Genomic DNA, 14,221 nt, shown 5'->3' on the forward strand with positions numbered 1-14,221 from the left:
ATCCTTGGGGTAGATCTCTTGACTGTGTATAACACAATCCGCATTGAGAGCATGAAAATTATCTGCTGTTTAAAAATTAACAAACCAACGCTACATAGTTATCTATGCGTTCGTTTAAGATTCTTTCGATGAGTTTTACTATGTCAGGTGTCAGAGATATTGGTCTAATGTTATCTAAGACGTAACCAGCCCCTGGATTTTTTAATAATGTCATTACTCCATTCCAGAGGGATCCACGAATTTTTAATAGAATGGTTTACCATGGTAAGCAATGCGTGAGGCGATATCCTAAATACAGTTTTTATTATTGACATAGTAATGTCATCGAGACCATGATGAAAGTCTTCACCGAGAAAAATTGGCCGCATGTCTGCTTGCTTCGCTACAAATTATATGTCGAAAGACGATGGTCTTCTGTCGCCCCTGATACGTAACACCCTCTCTTCTCCTCCTTCCCACCCCTCACGCTCTTTCCCTCACCTCTCACTCTCCCCATGATGGATGCAATGGAGGTTTTGATGAATTGAATTCAAATTTGCCGCGTTCGCCCTGCTCTTGCGCCATATGTTGGGATCTTTTATTACTGTTGGCTTAAAGCGGCTACAGAGCCGCGGCTTCAGTCGGCCTTGTCTTTAACGCGTAGCGTCTCTTCGACACCATTTCTAACGCGTTCATTTTTCATTTACTGACGTAAAAACCAGTCCAATGCGTATTCTGAATTCAATGAACGCTGCGGATCACGATTCTGTGCATATATTTTGCCTCAAATAGGCTTGAGGTTTCCTTTGGGCTGTATAATGTTGACGTGCATGACCCCGTGCCACCAGTGCTAGTAGCTTGGTTGGTTTTGGCCGGGAAGTTGAATCGAGTGACAGACAGACAGACAAAGTTTTTCGCGTTTTTAAAAATAGACTTTGTGCGACTTTCGAGACCTGCAGAAATATCTTCCAGGAATTTGGCCAACTCGCAGGGTGTTGGAACCACAGAGTCGACGTTTATTTGTGCCGGAATGACCTTATCATTTCTCAGAAATCGAATGCGTGCTTTTCTGTTTGTCGACTTTGAAAAAAGGTCGGAGTGCTTGCAATCAAAGTCGTCTTTCGCTTTTTCAACTGTTCTTTTAAATGTTGCTGCCGCGAACTTATAATCTATGCAATTGCTAGGACAGAGGTAATGAGGTATTTTGTTTACGTTGGTTTTCTTATGTTGAAATCACGAGAGCACTCCGTGTTCCACCAAGGCTTAGAAGACCAACTTTTAGTGGTCTGCACAGTGAATTCAGAGTTTTTTACGGAATCTTTTAAAACAGCAAAATAAATTTATGGCCTTTCCTCCTTCATTATCGTATAGCTGATTAGATAAAGCCGTGCGTAGGACCTTTTTAATCGTGCGGAAGTTAAGCAAGGTATTCGAATGCATAGTAATTTGAGTCAACGGGCATACAAGCTAAAAAATATAGGAAGATGGGCACTGCTCGTGTCCGAGTTTATAACAGACCATGGGGAAGTAGAACAATTCAAGCTAGCGAAAGTAAGCCCTATCGTGGAAAGTGACTTATATATATATATACAAATAAATGCGGGCATTCTTGCGTTAATGCGCGGTAAATTATTGGTCCCTAAACTTTACAACTCGAATCGGTCTTTAAACAATACGAAGTATGATGGTAGTCAAAGTGCCTGGCGAGAATTAGTTCTTTTCTACAAGACGTAATTACTGAATCCTGCGGGGCAATCAGCATTTCACTTTGGAAAGTCATAAGCTGGTAAGCCATTTTAGCCCGGTGCGCAGTTTTTTGAAGAAATCAATATAGATAGCTAAGCCGCCACCGCGGGAGGAGTGGTGTAAACGAAATGTACGCAAATTTTTAAGCCAAGTGTATTTTCGGCTGATGGCCAACTCTTCTGCAATACAATAATATCAGGGGAGTGGTGAATACCGAGGTAATATAAGTCAGTAGCAGCGGTATAAATGGAAGGGCAATTCCATTGTAATATTGTTAGTGCACCTATGGTGAGGTAAGACTGCAGCAGGAGTAATTGCCTTGTGCAGGATACTATCGTTCGTAGAAATCCTGAAATCGTCGTTACCGTCGTTGGCGTCGTCTGGCTACTGTCGTCCCAGGCACGCCCATTATAGTTCACTGTACTCGCGTCACACACACTAGATTTAAAGTAACACATTGGTCAACCTGGTAACGTTTTGCGGAAGCTCGGACAATGCTGCATAACCAGCTGCCTGCAAAATGTTTCGCGTAACCTCGATTCCCACAGTGCGTGGGATATGCTGAAATCTTTTCGTACTTCCAGGGAAACGGGGAAACTGAGTAAGTGTTCTGTATAAAGCCTCTATAAACTGGACGAAAACGAGGGTGTACGCAAATATAATTGTCTACATATTGCCCCTGTCATTCGCCACATTTTCTCAAGGTAGAAACTTCGTGAGTAATCTAGTTATATCAGAGAGAATCTAAAAACAGGCATGTATCGTTTTGGGCGCCTCTAGATGCATTTACAGGCTGCGCTGCAAAAAAAAAAAAAAAAGAAAAAAAGAAAGCGTGTGTTTTCGTACGGCAATTCTGGGCATACCGCTCGGCAGCGAGGGAGACGCATTAGCTGACCACATAACTTCAAGATCAAAAATGACGCACATCTAGATTCACGTCAGAAGGACGTGAATCTAGAAGGTCATTAAACTGTGACAAACGCTTTGCTTGTACGTATGCAGCTTCGTAAATAACGGCCCGCTTAATGCCATGCACATGGTTGAGCTACCGCTCTCCACCGCGGAAATGTCTTTTAACCTGAAACCGCCTTAGCGCTCGCATTCTAAAAACGTAGTACATGCAATGCCGACTTATGCATTAGATTTTGTGGTTATTTGGAAGTGAATTGGAGTAGCAGTCAGTAAGCGCTTCCAGGCCGCCCACGTGATCCTCCTGTGAACCTATCTTGTTCATCAAAGACGGTCAAAATACGCAGATACCCACGTTCCAATATTTTCGCAAGCTCTGTGCTCGCTCTCGTGCACTTACGCTTACTGGCCCCAGCTCACGTCCACTCAACATTACCATCACTTACTTTCGTTCGTATTTTACGTTAACTGGCCGACCCGTTTATACCCAGTCACTCCCTTTGTCACATATCCAGAAATTACACATTATTGTAAACTGTCCGGACTTTACTACACCCCGGTGCACAAGTCACTAAATCAGGCTAAAGGCTGCTTCATACTACGCTGACACGAGAACGATTTTGGTCTGCCGACTGTTGACGCGGGCAGTTTACAGGACGGAAAGCGCTGTCACCAACAGTCGGCTGACCAAAATCGGTGCCGTGGCAGCCTTGTGTGAATCAGCCTTAACCAAACGGCAGGAGCTCGTCTTGAGGCAGCTCCAGACGGGCTCCTCCTCAACACCAATCATGTTGACACGTGTACTTGTTTAGCTTTCTCCGGTGAGTGAAATAACTTTATTGAGGTCCAGAGAAGACGCAGGGGACACCCCGCGCCACCCGGCTAGTCCCACGTAGGGACCGGCAAGCCGAGCTTGACGGCCCGATCGCGGGCACTCTGGACGGCCAGGGTTTGGTCGTTGAGTTCGGAGCTGCCCAAAAGCGCAGCCCACCTATCCTCGCTGAAGGCGGAGCTTTCTCCGGTGACCGCTTTTCACCGACTAACAAATCATAAACGTTAGCCCTCTGGATGCGCCTGCATGTATCGGAAGTTTCCAAATGTGATCGATAATTCTATCTGTTGTAAATGTTTTCGTCGAACCTTGTCTAATCAGATTGTATGCGCGACGCGAATTGTGTAGTGATTTCTGGAAGGCACTCGCGCACCAGTGATTACGCTGGTACTTTCGACGAGTAAAGTATAAAAAATGAGCACTGGAGGCGCAATGCTAAAGAGACAGCGGAGCTGGTGGGCACCTAGCTAGTCCTGGCTTTTGGGCTAGGCTAAGCACTACGAAGTCATCCCCAGCATTTTCCGGAATTTATTGATTGTTGATCGTATCGATTAGCGATTGATTGGCTATCGATTGGCCATCGCAAGATATTGGCCACGTATTTGGACTAGGCTAACCACTACCAATTGTCATCCCCATTTTCCGGAATTTATTAATTATTGATCGATTATTGATTAGCTATTGATTGGCTATCGATTGGCTATTGATGAATTAATAAGCTTAAGTAGTCCCAACCATGCTTAGCATAGCTTAGCCAGACTCACGTTCGCTAGTTCACAGGGGTATGTGCCATTGTGCTTGGACCCTTTCTGCACTATACCGGCAGGATCGGCCAACTATAGGGTTGGCAATATAGATATACGATTAATCGATTATTCAAATAAAAGTATACCACAACACGATTAATCTTCAGCGATGTCCACCTTTCATTTAATCGACCTAATCGATTAGGCCGGTTCGATTAATTGTTTCGAGCGTTTGGCAGTGGTGGCGCGAAAATTTGAACATCCTACTGGAATGGCGGCGTACGAGAAGTGACTGCGGATGTGCTAGAGCGACTGTCGACTGTTTTTTCGAGTCCCAAGTGATGCCGGGAGGAGCACTTCCCCTCTCCCCCCTCCACGGCACCACGCCGCCCGAAGCCGGAGGCTTGAAATGCTCTCGCAATTCATCATTATTATTGCAATAGCAATCATATGGACACTTCAACCGGATTTCTGCCGTCGGCGTCGCCGTCGCCGTGAGGTTCTGTATAGATAAAATCTTCGCCGCGCGCCGTATGCCCGAGCGGAAGCGTGCGGGGACGCACGCTATCACGAGCCGCGTTTACATGAACGCGACAACTGGCGCATCGCATCGCATCACATTAATTTTCTAGTGCATCGCATCCATGTAAACGGGGATAATGCGCTAGGAAAGCGCGTCGCATTAATGCGTCAGGCAGGGGTGGATTGAGACGCGTAAGTCGACTTTCGCAATGCATGTAAACGCGATTACAGCGCATTAGGAATTATAGGAAATACAATTTGCTGTGGATCTGCTGGGCGCTCGCCGAGCTGCTTCGTGGCGTGACGCCGGAAGCGTCTGCAAGCGCTGCTTTGCGTTCAATGTGCGTGTGCCGCCACCAGCGCACCAGGGTTGATGCGCTACATGTAAACGCTAGCGCATCGCATTACACGTGATGCGCTAGGAAATGTGATGCGCTACTGTCGCATTCTGTCGCATTCACGTAAACGCTGCTACGGAGCGCGAACGCACTCAATCTCCCACGCGCAAGCAAGGAAGCGGGAAGCGAGCGCCGGAGAGTGTGAGGGGGGGGGGGCGCACTTCTATTCTGCCAACAACCACGCTCGTCGCTCGCCCGCACCGTCTCTTATCTCCGCACGGCTCTGACCTTTGTATGCGCTGTGCATTCGCCGCTCAGTTTCCGTTGAAGCGATAGACCGCACGTACCTTCGCCCGCTGCGGCGTATGCGCTTGCTGCCAGCGTTTTGACAGTGGTTGTCTGCAGTCATTCAGTGTGATCTATTCATGTTTGTTTGTGCGCGCTCACACCACGCTTATTCATTCAGTTAGTAATAGTCGGGCCACATTTTCCAACGCACGCTACACATGCAATGCTGCCCGGATCGGCAGTGCAGCGCTACAGGTGTGTCCCTTCGCACGCGCTGCCCACGGGAAGCGCTTCTCATCAACACCACCGTTTCACACGCGCCTTGTCGTGGTCATCGAGTCTTTCTTCATGTCGGTCTACTTACGCCGCAGCACACCTGCTTACTTAATCAGCTCATGTTTACTACAATTCATATTGCTACCAAAGCCGCTCATCTTATTTCGTATGACATTGCTGTGTTGCTATCGCATTCATTGCGATAGCAATGCGAGAAACTTGGAGGTTAACAAAGAAGCTCGCGAGCAAGTTCAGGACCGCACAAATAGCCATGGAACGAAAAATGTTAGGCCTAACGCTAAGAGACACGAAAAGAGCGGTGTGGATCATAGAGCAAACGGGGATAGCTGATATTATAATTGACATTAAGAGACAAAAAATGGAACTGGGCAGTGCATGTAATGCGTAGGATGGATAACCGGTTGACGATTAGAGTTACAGAATGGGTTCCAAGAGAAAGGAAGCGCAGTCGAGGGCGGCAGAAAACTAGGAGGGGTGATGAAGTAAGAAAATTTGCAGGCGCAAGTTGGAATCAGCTAGCGCAGGACGGGGGGTATTGGAGATCACAGGGAGAGGCCTACGTCCTGCAGTTGACATAATTACAGGATGATGATGATACTATATGCGTTAGCCATGTTGTTGGCACAACGTCCGGCTGCTGCATGTTTGTTAAGAAAGGTTTCGGCATAGTGAAAGAAACAGTTATAAGTTGTCAGAGTGGACGATTCGTGCTGTGCGGTTTTGTAAATCGCAACATGGAATTTGGAACATTGTGTGTGTACGCACCAACAAAAGTGAATGACCGGCTGAGTTTCTTTCAAGAAATATCGCATTATATGAAAACAAACAGATGTTTGATAGCATTAGAAGATTTAAATTGCGTTCTGAACTCGTTCGCGTGATGGATACTGGGCTGACAAGAGCGTTGGGTTCCTGAAGGGGGTCATAGAAAGAGAAGTGTTGTTGCACATTGCATATTGCGAGAATGCAGCTAGGTAATAATCGGCATTATACTAATTTTAAAAGCAACAACCGTGCAAGGTTAGACAGAGCTTATCGTTCGTAAGAAATTACTGCACTGTGTGATGATTACAAGGTGATGAACATAGCATTTAGCGGCCATTGTTTAGTACCCTTCATAATAGAGAAAAAGATCACCGTAAGGCCTAGAATGAGGCGGGCAACATGTAAATTAAACGCGAAACTCTTAAAGGACGCTCAATTTCAAAAAAAAAGTGTAGGAAGAGAAATTGCTTCATGAAATAGTCACTGTGAAAGCAGATGGGGTGAGCGAGGTTTAAGGACGCCGCAAAAATGAACGCCATACAGCGAGCAGTAGAAATACGTTTTGAAGAGCGCTAAGATGAAATTAACCTAAAAAAAATGCCGCAGGAATTGGTGGATACTGGAAGTGCGAGGCCAGGCACCTTTATGGAAGAAATAAGAGAAACAAAGAATAAAATTGAGGCTGTTGACGCGGAAAAATACCGTGGCGCACTTGCTCGCGCACGGACGGAAAAGGTCTTGGCCGATGAAATGCCAACAAAGCGTTCTTAGGGAGCTGATAAAGTATGTGAGGACGAATCAAGCAGTTGAGATTGAATACCAAAAGAAAATATCTAGAGATACAGAAGAAATCAATTATGCCTTTAAGGAATATTACTGAGAGCTGTTCAAGTGAAGAATACCGAGCAGGCCTGGTTATGAGAGCCCTTTTCTAACCATTATACCTAGATTCGACGCCGAAGAAACTGAAAGATTATCGGTAGATATCACAGCAAAGGAGACTGAAATGGCCACAGAACACTTTAACTCTAGAAAATTGCCAGGACTGATGGCTTAACAGCAGCTTTCATTGCCATAATAATTATATGGACACTCCAAGCGGATTTCTGCTGTCGGCGTCGTCGCCGTGAGGTTCCGTATAAAGCCCAAGGGCGATAATATCGCTGCCGTTTGGCGTGCGAAATGACGTGCGACAGCTAGCTTTGCTGAGATAAGCAAACGGCAACATGTTTTCTGGGCGCGCGTGAGACCGCAGCCACGAGCGAAACGTGGCGAAACAGGCCTGACAAGTGAGCGTACTCTCCCCGCCGGTTAGACACATGCGAAACACAAGTCAAGCAGTCAAATCGAGCTGCGCTCCAGCTATCGTCAGTCGCCGCAAACATACCGAGATAACAGCGCTTCGTGGCGCTGGCGTCAGTCCAAGTCGGTTCATGCCACGCTGAGCAGCATTCGTGTTAAGCGTGCTGACGGCGGTACATAAAGTTGAGTTAAAAATGTGACTATGGCAGGGTGCTCAGAGTGATACAAGTAATGCTGTCGTGCAGCCTCAGTCAACGACTCCTGCTTTTCACCGGCGCTAGGAAGTGTATTTATTCGTTTGGGTGTTCGGGGAAGCTTCTACCCTCTGTGAATCATGAATGAGACATTTAAAGCAGTAGAAAAATTTGACATTAACATCGTTGTTGGCATCGGGCCGTTGTGGTTAATATCAAGCAGGGATAATTGTGATGATTAAAGTCTTGCAATTTAATTTTTTCATGGAAGCGGTGGGCGACGTAGATGTGTTTAAAGAGTTGACGCAGTTTCGAAAGAAATATCGTAAGGCAACCGTTTTGAGAGAAGCGCGCACGCGAGCAAGCTTATTGGACAAATGGCCTTTCACGTATGATTCCTCTACCCGTCCAGGCAGTGTTTATAAAAATGTGCCGCAAAGGATAGAAAATGGCATAAAATAGATCGCCAAGGGAGGAAACCGTAACGACCAAATGAAGATTTTAAAGGCAATTATTGTATTGTCTCTTTCTATTGTAGGGACACGATGCCACAAGGAAGTGAATATTTCCAGTTTGTCTGACCTTGCTAAGTTCCAAGACCCATGGAAGGTAAGGCATTTTTATTTACCATAGTATGTACTTTCTTGTGTATAGTATGTGCTTTGTAGTGCTGTGTGTGCTGTAGTATGAGCGGTATAGTGCTAATAGTGTATGCAGTATACTATGCGCTTTCTTTCGATAGTATGTACTTTCTTCATCATTGTGAGGGACATTGATCCAGTTGGGCTAAGAGGACTGGTGACTATCATATAGTATTTTTCCATCATCCTTACTCATCCTCTTTGACTTTTTTGTTTTCCCGTTTACCTCAGTGTGGAGTAGCAGGCCAGAGTCACGCTCCTCCGGTCGACCTATCGTAATAAAATCACACGTTTTCAAAAATAATGCTTGTTATATAATATAATGTGGTACCTCTGAGTTCTATCGTTCTGACTAAACGTTTGTTCTGAGACGCACGAGAATCCAGACGCCTTTCCTTCTTTAATATTTTACACGGGATGTCCTCATCCCAATAAAAATTGACAGACCCCTATCATATGTGAAATTGATGATAGCGAAGCTTCCCTTCATGATTTCTAAAGTGTCTTCATTTCACGCCCCCTCTGTGTTGCTCAAGGATTGTCGCTCACTGAACGCTCTCGTTGCACACACTCGGCTGTTTCTGATGCTAACTTCTTCACTTCTCTGTAGTCGACTTTATCGCAGGCACACGATTAGGTGTAGTGACGATTTATCGCAGAGATCAAGGGAAACGAAAGCGCTCCGATCACCGGCCAAGCAGGAGCGGGCCGTGACCCTTCGACTTTTACAAGCTCGTGCGTAGCTTAACCTTGTGGTTGTTCACGCTATATGCCCTGAAAGGTATCCCAGTGCGGACTGCCCTGCCTGTGGACTAACGGCAACATTGAACCATGTGTTGTGGGAGTTTGAAGGCATCGGCTCCGCCTTCAGCGAGGATAGGTGGGCTAGACTTTTGGGCAGCCCCGAATTCAACGACCAAACCCTGGCCGTCCAGAGTGCCCGCGATTGGGCTGTCAAGCTCGGCTTGGCGGTCCCTATGTGGGACGAGCCGGGTGACACGGGGTCTCCCCTGTGTCTTCTCTGGACCTAAATAAAGTTATTTCACTCACTCACTTACCGGCCAAGCAGGGTGAGCGCGAGCACCAACAACAGTCGTCTTTTACGTCTTTTGCTGATGTTGGTATATATCACTACGATCACCCCCCGGTGAAAAAGGAGCCACTCTGGCGACCGAAGGAAACGGCGATACTGGATATTCGCAGTGCGGTTTCAGCTGTTCGACGTGAACCGTATCGCGGCCGCGGCTCCGTTGGTCCGTAGGTGGCTGGAGGGGCTCAATGACGTAATTGACAGGGGCCGTCTGATGTAGAACCCGGTAAGGACCGTCATACTTGGCAGCAGCTTTGAAGAAAGGCCGGGAGCGGAGAAGGGAACGCGGAGCCATACGAATCTGCCAGGCGAGTGCGACGGCGAAGAGGAGCTACGGTCATGACAGTCTTTCTAGGTGGCCTGGACTTGCGAGGCAAGTGAGTGCGCGAGGTGGCATTCCTCAGCTTAGGTGGCTACTTCAGATAGTGTAGTGGTTTCGGAGGCATCAGAGCGATATGGCAGGATAGTGTCCATGAAGGTGGAAGGTTTACGGCCGTAAAGAAGGGAGAAAGGGTACATCATATTGAGTTTACACTCTGACGCCACGAGCGCACCGGCACGGCGCCTCACGAATTGCGCGCGCACAGATCCTCGATTCTCTTCGGGGCGATCGGTGGTTCGAGAGCATCTGTCGTTGCGGCTTCTCTTCGGCGATGGGGCTCGACATCGCGGTGGAGCGGTTTTACGTCATTTAAATAGCGTCCTCTGCAAGCGCAACCTACGAAAAGTGAAGCCGCGCAGCGAGGGAGCGAAGTTGTAGTGGAGACCCTGTTGAGCGAGGAATACCTGAGGGTATGCGTGATGCGCAGGCGTTACCAGCGCGCGAGTGATCTATGCGCGAGCTCTTGCGGGAGCAGTATGCCAGCGCCTTTGCCGTTTATAAGCGTAACATCCGCCTGGCTACAAACGCCGCCGATCGGGCACTGTGCAACGATGCTGCGGCGAAGAATATCTTTGGCGAACCTTTTAAAGTCGCCTTCGAGGAACTTCCACCTGCCTCGCATCTCCCTCCACTTGAGGGCCCGGACGGCACGTTCACTGCCTCGGTTTTGAACTCAGCCGCGCTCTTACTGCAGGAACATGTTGCAGCGGACGACCCCAACGCAGACAGCAACTTCCATCGTCGCATTCGTGCTGTCGCAGCGAGTCCTTTATCCACCGATACCCAACGATCATCTGTTCACGACGACTGAAGTAGAGCACGCATTGCATCAGGGAAACGAGCGTCGGACGCTAGAGCTGGACGAGCTCACCGCCATGTTTGTGCGAAAGTTATATAATTTGTATCCCCACTTATTTCTACTCATCTTTAACGCAGCCCCCCTATTGGGCCACTTTCTCTGTGCTTGGAAGGTAGGCCGTGTCATCTTTATTCCAAAACCCGCCGTCCCCCTCATCTACCTTCCGCTTATCGACCCATAGTCATGAACGCCACATTGGGCAAGGTTTTGGAACGCTCACTAAATCCCCGATTTTATTATTTCTTAACTTCCCGTAGCCTCATACACGCACACCAATTCGGTTTTACGCACGCGCGGAGTGCCCCTCTGGCCCTGCACGCCCTGAAGCAGCGGCTGTGCGCGCTAAAGGCCACGAAGACTCCGGCTCTCTTAATCTCTTTAGACGTCACCGGAGCTTTTAATAACGTGTGACATGACGCGGTTCTCTTCTTACTACGCCAACGCCAATGCTCTGCGAACCTCTACCACCCGCTCAAGTCATTATTGACTGGTCGCAGGGTGGTGTTTCGCGCGGACGCGGGCGAGGTATCGGCCCGTCTGTCCATTGGCAGTCCGCAGGGCTCGCCGATTAGCCCCCTGCTTTGAAATCTGGTAATTACTCCCTGCTCGACCTCCACGTCCCGCAGGGCGTGCACATTCAGGCGTATGTGGATGACACTATCGTACTCCTTTCCGGATCATAGCACTTGCAACTGCAGGCTCTGGCAGAATCTGCAATCACCTTGGTTTTTAATTGAGCCCGTCAAAACAAGGTCAAAATCAGTCAACAAAATTAATTTTTCGCCTTCAACAATGGACACATTGGTGCATCCAAGCGCCGTCCGTCTATTACGGTAGACTGCGCCTTCTAATACACAAGGACCAAAATGAACTCCTCTGTGTGGTCTTTCGTGACAAACGGAATTTCCACGCCCATGTTGATTACATGAAGACTAAATCCGAGGTATTGGTCGCGTGATTGATCGATTTGATTCGCATGCATCTCACGCTACATACCGTGATTATACGGCGTTTATACAGGCAGGTTCTGTTGCCTGCGGTTGCATACGCGTCCGCCGTCTGGTGGCCCGCTTTCCCAACGGCGCACTTGACCACCCGAGTGCTGTCAGTGCAGCGCTCGATTCTGGTGGCGCAAGGTCTTGAAATGTTCGACACGAGCGCAGTTCTTGCCTCCAGGACTGCGACAATCAGTTTTCCGCTTGAGCGGGCTGGGGTCGATGGAGCATAGGGGGAAGTGAACAACAACGTGGGGATGTTGACCGGCGTGTGTCGAAGGCGCGCTGACCCGACGATAAAGAATCAGGCGCTGGACTAGATGAAACCGGGCGTGGTGGTGGCTCAGGATGAGCGTAGCCTTGAAAGTGGTCGCCATTACGTATGCGGAAGACGCGGCGATGGCAAAAGCGTGTTACATGGCCAGGAAGATGGCAGAAATAACAGATTAGCCTGTTGTCCGCAGTTCGCCAAGGGTTGGTCGGCATCGCGGTGGGAAGCAGAATAGAGAGCGGAGCCGGAAGTACAGGTGGCTGCGCCCCTAAGAGGCGTTGGGTGGTTGCTCGGGATCCGTGGCGAATGAAGCTCGAGGTCTGGCTGTGATTTCAGCGAAGGTCAAAGGCGCGGAGACAGGCGGATGCAGTTGAGTATTAGGCATGAGGCATTAGGGACTGGGCAGCGTCTCAGAAACTTGCTATTGAATTACCTGTCGAAGCACTGGGGCGAGCGATTGCGTAGGATCCGGAATGACGGGCACGAGGGACAACTGTCGTGCCACTTCCTCGCGAACAAACTGATGTATTTGCTGCAGCAAGGAAGTGTGGTCCCCGGAAACATTACCAGCAGAGAGAGCCTAAATGCTTGCCGTGTCAAAAATAGAGCGCCGTGTGCAAATGCGCTGTTTCCGCAGCTCGTCGTAACTTTGACAGAGCTGAATGATGTCGGCGACCGTTTGAGGGCTTTTGGAAACGAGTATGTGTAAAGCGGCGTCCTCAATCCTCTTCATTATGTGCCTGATTTTTTTAACTTCCGACATGGCGGTGTTGATGCGGCGGCGGAGGTCGACATCTTCAATGTAGGACGTAAAGTTTTCGCCTGATTGCTGCGCGCCACCACGCAAGCACAGCGGGTCGGCCGAATACCTCCACGAAACTAGTCTTAAAAGACGACCAGTTGGCAATGTCAACTTCGTGGTTGCGAAACCATAGATGGGCCAAATCGCTCAAGTCAAAGACAACGTTGTTTAGTTTGGGGGCGTCATGCCACTTGTTGTGCACCCTCACTCGACCGTAGGACAGCCAGTCCTCTATGTCGTGGTCGTCGGTGCCGTTGAATTTAACAGGGTCACGCTGTCTAGGAACGCCGGAACAAATGACAATCGAGGCTGAACTATAGCCTCTTGTGCTGACGCGTCGGCAGGCATAGTAGAGGCTGGAGGTAGAGTCCGGGTACGGAGTTCCACGGTGAAGAGGAAAGCCAGCACCTCCACCAAATGCAGGCACACGTTTAGGTGTAGTTGCAATTTATCGCAGCGATCAAGGGAAACGAAAGCACTCCAGCCAGCGGCCAAGCAGGGCGAGCATCAACAACGCTCTTCTTTTACGTCTTTTGCTTGTGTTCCTATATAACACTGCAGCCGTTTTTTGTTGCCGACTTCTTTACTGCTCCTTAGCTCAACGCTCCTCGCTCACTGCGCGCTCTGGTCTAATTTCGTACTTCTTGCTTCTTTCTCCGCACTCCGCTTTTGTTGCCGGCTTCGCCACTTTTTGCCTCTTGTTCTAACCGTCTATTCGGGCACAGCCCCAGTGGCATAGTCGCCGAAGCTGTCTATTCGGAAACATACCAAATTGCACGTAACCAGTGGCCCAAGCTTTCCGTTCGGAAACCTACGCAATGACACATACCCTGTCGCTCCTACTCATTGGCCCAAGTTGTATATTCGGCAGCATACCCACTTGAGCATGCCAAGTTGTGCTTTCCCGATGGCCAAATTTTCTATTGCTGCTGATAGCCAGTGGCAAACGCGCAGTGCTCGAATTCGTAAAATGGGAAAGACACGAGCTGCCAGCAGGAAGAGGCAGAGAAAGGTTGGCTTTAATATATGAATGTGATTCGAATTATTTTTATGCCGCGAAGTCCGCCATGCACGAGCTTTGACACTAAATGACCCAGCGTGGAAAGCGGGAGCGAGGAACCCGGCGGCATACACGCCTCACACATCAGCTAATCCACCACTGAGCCACGCCAGCGCTTGCTCACTTGCAAGGGAAACATGCGGCCTATACACGATTCCTTGCGCGCGAGACGACACGTGGCGTAAGGTGCGCGCCGCGTAGCC

General features: G+C 48.7%; 1 protein-coding gene across 1 annotated transcript in view; it reads left to right on the forward strand.

Annotated features, from left to right (window-relative positions):
* The first annotated feature begins 8,453 nt into the window (after nucleotides 1-8,453).
* LOC119441021 (uncharacterized) overlaps nucleotides 8,454-14,221 on the forward strand; it is a 58,561-nt gene continuing 52,793 nt past the window's right edge. Inside the window, exon 1 of the mRNA XM_049661461.1 lies at nucleotides 8,454-8,527. The gene's annotated coding sequence lies outside the window, so the exon portion shown is untranslated. The remainder of the gene's footprint in view (nucleotides 8,528-14,221) is intronic.

This window comes from Dermacentor silvarum, chromosome 2 (assembly GCF_013339745.2).
Source record: "Dermacentor silvarum isolate Dsil-2018 chromosome 2, BIME_Dsil_1.4, whole genome shotgun sequence".
NCBI classification, from domain to species: Eukaryota; Metazoa; Arthropoda; class Arachnida; order Ixodida; family Ixodidae; genus Dermacentor; species Dermacentor silvarum.